Source organism: Ambystoma mexicanum, chromosome 10 (genome assembly GCF_040938575.1).
Source record: "Ambystoma mexicanum isolate Mex_15411 chromosome 10, UKY_AmexF1_1, whole genome shotgun sequence".
Classification (NCBI taxonomy): domain Eukaryota; kingdom Metazoa; phylum Chordata; class Amphibia; order Caudata; family Ambystomatidae; genus Ambystoma; species Ambystoma mexicanum.
This window is the reverse complement of record NC_090932.1, coordinates 1,426,609,857-1,426,616,027: the sequence shown is the minus strand read 5'-3', so window position 1 is coordinate 1,426,616,027 and position 6,171 is coordinate 1,426,609,857.

Here is a 6,171-nt window from a genome sequence, read left to right as displayed (position 1 = left end):
GTAAAAGTTTGCCGGTCCAGAAACAACGGTGCCGGTAAGCTTACCGGCACTGTTGTTTCCGGACCGGCAAACTACGAGTCTGCTGGCGGGTTCTGTTTCACCCACCAGGTCTCACCCTGCAGGCAGAATGGCACCTGCCAGCAGACTTTGACGGAATCACTGGCACTGTTTCGCACACAGTGCTGGTGCTTCCATCCTCCCCATTCCCATTGAGTCCTATGGGATTCGAATGGGAATGGGGAGTAACAATTGCTGCTGCCTGACTTACCAGACCGCCAGAGCTGTAATGCCCCAGTTATTCCGGCAAGTCAAGCAGCGGTAATTCATCACGGGTCCAGCAGCAGCCTGCCGGTTCTACCGGCACGGCTAACGCCTGACCCATAATGAGGCCCAAGAGAGCCTTCAAGTCCCACTGTCCTTGAACCTGGACAGGCATGAAAAGCCTTTCATCTTCTTCAATTTATAGAGAAAGTGTAAGTTGGTGAATGTTTTTGATTGCATTTTATTGTTGTTTGGGATTTCATGAAAATTACCTTGGCCAGCTTCCTCAGGGACATTTTTATCAAGATCAAATCCATGTGCTTATTTCAAGGACTCTGTAGGAATGAAAACATATTTTAAAGTCATCATTGATACACATACTCCCTTGCCCGTCCACACTACTTCCTCTGGTTCAAGGCCACCACTTGTGTTCGGAGTGCAATCCCATGAAAAATTTGCAGAAGAAGGGACATCTCTTTCTTCTAGTACTTTTCTAGATATTCTGCACGCTTTGTACCAGTTTTGGATACCTCCAAACTTGCAAGAACGTCGGCACCCGCGAATGGGAAATTACTGGGGTAGTCTGGCCCCTCCGCCCGGTAATTGACTTTTCACAGGTGCCGGAATCTGGTGATCCCCATTTCAGCCCCATAGGGCTCAATGGGAATGAGGATGCCTGTAGCACCGGCACTATCGATAACGGTGCCTGTGCTACAGGCATGCTGTGCTCGTGGTTGCCTTTCATTCCACCAAGTCAGACCTGGCGGAATGAAAGGCACCCGCGAGCACAACTCAGAGTTTGCCAGTACCGGTAACTTACCCTTTGTATGTGGGCCGGCAAACTCGTAATGAAGACCAATGTATCTTTAATTGAAGAATATTTGTTTTTGTAGTACTTTGATTCGGCATTCCTTTATTTTGGACTGTTGTATTTTGCTGTTTGGGTTGCTACTGGATCATGTTCACACCCCTCTTGAGAGTACAGCCTTCCCTCAGCCCATGTTACCACAAAAAAGGCCAAGGAGGCCTATCTCTTGAAAGTTTCACCTTTATGATTGAGATCTCTCTTGTTTTGTAGAAGTGTGATTGATAAGTAAGTGGTTTAGCCACTACTCCTCCCTTGTGCTCCTGCGGGGCAGATGTATTTTCATCACACTAATTCTCAGTTGTCTCTGCAATCCTTATTCTTCTGGAGGGGGCTAGCATCCACGGTATTCCGGTACTTGTACTTTTACTTTTCCCATTTCAAAGCAAGCATTGCATATCCCCGAAAGCAATTCTGAGGATCTTCCCCAAATGAATCACGCATATTGACCTGTACATAGGAGACAAGGGGAGAGAAATCTCCACTTGATGGATGGATGTAGTGGCTGGTTTACAGGAAAGATTAGAAATCACAGGCTGGTGACTTAAAAAAAAAAAAGCCTTGGGGGCTGGGGTTAAGTCAGTCCCATACATGTACTTGGTTCATTCTGATGTAGTAGCCTATCGAGTAATACCACCACCAAAAAGAAAATCCCTGTGTTTCGGCCACCTCTGGCTTTTCCAAATTCCAGCCGGCTGTCTTCTGTATGTTATGTTACATTGATTTAGACCGCGCACCGCCATTACCCAGGGGCAGTCTCAAGGCGCTATGTATGTCACATCGCAAATAACACAAGAGCTTTGCAGCAACATTAAACAAGCATTGGCAATGCCAATAGTTTGGGTGTTTAATGCTGGCGTTTGCATTTTGCATTTTTAGGAACCAGGGTGCAAGGAGGAGAGTGCAAAGTTTCAAAGGAGGATGCAATAAGGGGTGCAGGCATGGAGGAGAATGAGAAGGAACGAGAATAGAGGGTGCCATCGATGATGAGCAAGCGGAAATATGAGTGAGAAAGGTTGAGAGTGAGAGGGTAAGAAATAAAGCAAGTGTGTGAGAGGAAGGATTAGAGGGAGTAGGGAGTGGGGGTGAGGTGGTTGTGTTGTTTGTAGAGAGATTTGGGTGGGTGGGTGGTGGTTAGGAGAGTGGGGGTAGGGTGGGTGGGAGAGTGTAGAGAGAGTGGAGGAGGTTGTGGTGGGGATAGAGACAATAGGGAGGTTGGGCAGGGTAGAGATAATGGAAGAGAGTGGGGGTGAGGTGGCTGAGGGGGTTGTAGAGAGAGTTGGATGGGTGTAGAATTAGAAAGCACTGTAGCTGGGAGAAAGACCAAGATAGAGTGAATTAGAATAACCTAGATGTGATTGTAGAAGTACAGAAATATGGGCCAAGTGTTAAAGTAAAAATGTGTAATTAAAGTCAAGCATGAGTAGGCCATGCAGATCTGTTTTCCTCTTCACCATTGACAATGCCAACCAAAATGTTGTTGTTTACTAGCTCCTGGTTCCCCAGAGGTAGCTCCTGCCTAATGGGTGACAGAATTTGACCCTTACTTCAGCGTGTCACTTCAAGAATCCTGGAAGGCTTCCCCCGAAAGGTTTCTCACTCACCCTGCCACCGCCATCCTCAAGGTATCATGCACCACTCCTAATCACTCCTTTAAAATGGAGTGCCTCCTGCTGTGCATTACAGTATCTCCTAATGACACTCACACTGTCTTGTTGATATATCGACCGCCTGGCACAGACAGCGGTTTTTGCACTGAGTTCCCAGCCTGGGTACTTGAACTTTTTTAGTCTCTATCCTGAGCTGATAGTTATTTGTGATTTTAATCTGCCCCAGACTTCGGCCCCTTCAGAACAAGTGAATAACTTTATGACCACTATGCTGGACTTAGGCCTCCCTAAGAGAGTTACATACCCTACTCATGTACATGGAAATGTCCTAGACCTTACCTTTGGCCCTGCCAGCCTCATCAACATCAGTCCCCCGGCCCTGTGGCATGGTCAGACCATTTTCTTGTCTCCTTCTCATGTGTTAATAAGACCCCTCTTCCTCCCTGCCTGAAACCTGCTACACTCAAACGTAGCTGGTAGGGGGTTAGCAAACATTTGCTTGCCATCTCCGTATCAGATCACTGTGGACAAGTCGATAAGTGCTCCCTGTTCATCCTAGAAGAGGCATATACAGTTACAGCAGACCTATTGGCTCCTATGAAACTATCAAAACAAAGATGCCGGCCCTCAGAACCTTAGTTCACCACGGAACTCCGAGCTGTAAAACTCCAGTGTAGACAATCCGAGAGGAAATGGTGTGACAAATGTTCATGTGAAGCAAGAATTTGCTTTCGAAATACCTGCGACACATATCACACAGCCATCACAAATGCTAAGAAAGCCTACTTCAGTCATACTATTCAATCTAGTTCAATGTCTCTCGACCCCAATATTGAGTCCCCTCGATGCCACCCTCCAAAGCATTATGTGACTCCCTGTCCTCATTTTTTGTGGACAAAATAGCGGCTATTAGAGATACCATAAACGAGGAGGCAAGGACCCAGGTGCCCATTAGGATCCTTGTTGAACCCCCCTCCTGCTATTTCATTGTGGTCCACCTTCCCTGTTTTCTTACCTTCTGATATTTCTCAAGCTATTCAGCTCCTAAAATCTGTGTCCCCTGCAGACCCCATAACTTTGGCTCTCATGAAGGAAATCTCTGGCGACCTGATGGCACATTTCACCTCTGCTGTAAATCTTTCCTTCTCTACTGGAGTTATTCCTCCCTCCCTCAAACATGCTTTGGTCATTCCTCTGCTTAAAAAAACCCTCCTCTGACCTTGAGGTACTTGCCAACTATTGCCCTATTTCTCTGCTGCTGTTCCTTGTGAAGATCTTGGAAGCTTTGGTATCTTCTCTCCTATCTAATTTCCTTAAGTCTTCTCAATACTTTGACGAGTTTCAATCCGGCTTTCACCCGGGAAGAGGCACTGCATCTGTTCTGAACTCTGTATTGGATGACCTCACTTGTTTGGTAGATCAGGGCGGTGTCAGCGCCGTCCTGTTATTAGATCTATCGGCGTCTTTTGACACTGTCGTTCACTCCACCCTGATCTCTCGACTATCTCCTGCTGTCTTCTCTGGCCAAGTACTTAATTCCTCCTTTTCATTCAGCCCATGTTCCTATTCTATGTGGGGTCCCTCATGGCTCTGCATGATCCCCAATTTTGTTTAATGTATACATTAGATTCCTGATGGTTCTTCTTCAATCCCATCGGTTCCGCTTTTATTGCTACGCGGACAATACCCAGATCCTGGTGCGTCTGGATATCTCTCAGGTGGACACAGCAGCCCGCCTTTGGAAGTGTCTGAAGGAGCTGGGAGGCTGGATGACCTCAAACTGGCTAAAACTTAATGCCAGCAAGACCGAGGTCCTGGTTGTGGGCACTACCTCTCCTCACCAGTTTTGGACAAATGATTTCTGGCCCACCTCCTTGAATCCTCTCCCCAACCCTGTTTTATCAGTAAGAAATATGGGGATAACAATCTCTGCCTCCCTGACGATGGAAGATCAGGTGGCCACAGTGTGTAAGCTTGGCCATTTCAAACTTCGGGTTTTGAGGAAGGTCCTTCCCTACATCCCTATTGCTTTGCAGGCGCCTGTGGTGGCTGCCTTAATCTTCAGTGGAGTCGACTATTGTAATTCACTCTACTTAGGCCAGCCCCTGTACCTACTCAGGCGGCTATAACTTCTTCAAAACGCTGCAGCAGGATCCATCCTACTCCCGCTATTTGGCACACACATGTCCCCTCTTTTGAGACAACTTCACTGGCTCCCTGTTGCAGCCCGTGTGAAATTTGAATCTATGTGTATGGTTCATCGAGCTGTTTACGGCACTGGAGCAGAGTATTTGCAAGCAAAGTTTTTACAATATGCTCTTCGTTCCCACTCTGCCCTTTTGATAGCCGTTCCTCGGTTTAGGCGTGCCTGTATTGGATAGTCCCACCTTCTCAGTCATGGCAGCCAGTACCTGGACGAACTCCCCATTGATCTACGTCAGGTTGCTAATCACCTTGCCTTTCGGCGGAAATTGAAAACTCTATTATTCTAGAATGCACTCTCCTGCTGGTATTAAACTGTTTTGGTTTCTCTAGTGTCATGATGCCTTCGGGTGAGCGTGCGCTCTACAAATTCCGCTAACATAACATAACTCACTGCTCACCTGGGCAACAACGGCCCCAGCTGTTGCCTGACTTACGCGTCTTGGGACCACAAGCTCGAGTGCGAAAGACAAAATGGGCCACTTCCATAGAACATGTACTGCCATACCAACAGCAAGATCAGGGACCGTATTTGCACTGGTGTAAATTAATTTGTACACATATCAGCAAAAATTGCCCTACTTCCCAAAAACTTTATTTCAATGCATGTTTGCACCATGGCAAACTGAGCCCTGTTGCTTTCATTGTTACTTACTATTGCCATAATGGAAAAAGCAATACAATAACACGTTTGTTACACTAGGATCATGTGTGTGTTAGTGCTAATACAGTCCAGAATTGCACCTGCACCGGTGACACGTTTCTATAATATGTCCTCTTTGGTGTGATAGTGCTTAGGGATTGCCTGCATGGGACATGCACAGGCCTTTGAATCTTCAACCAGATATCCCATGCAGCCATTTCTGGCACATAGGTGTATCCACTGGCGAGCTGGTTAACCATGTTGATCCATTTTTCAGCAAATAGCCTTTGTTGTAAAACAAAATGCTTTCGTGCATTGTTACAACAGTGCACATTTTGCACAAGTCCTAGGACTAGGGCAAGACATTACATGGTCTAAAATATATTGAAGAATTACTTTTTGTGCTTTAAAGTGATTTTTGCAAAGGTGTTTGCAACTTGCTTCTTAATGGCAATATTGCCATTCCATTACAGTTATTTTGATGAGAATGCAAGCACACAGGGACACATAGAGGCGCCATGAGGGAGGGCCAGTGTCTGACGGTTGATGGCACTAGTCCCTGGGTGCTCCTCATATTATAACATGAGGCT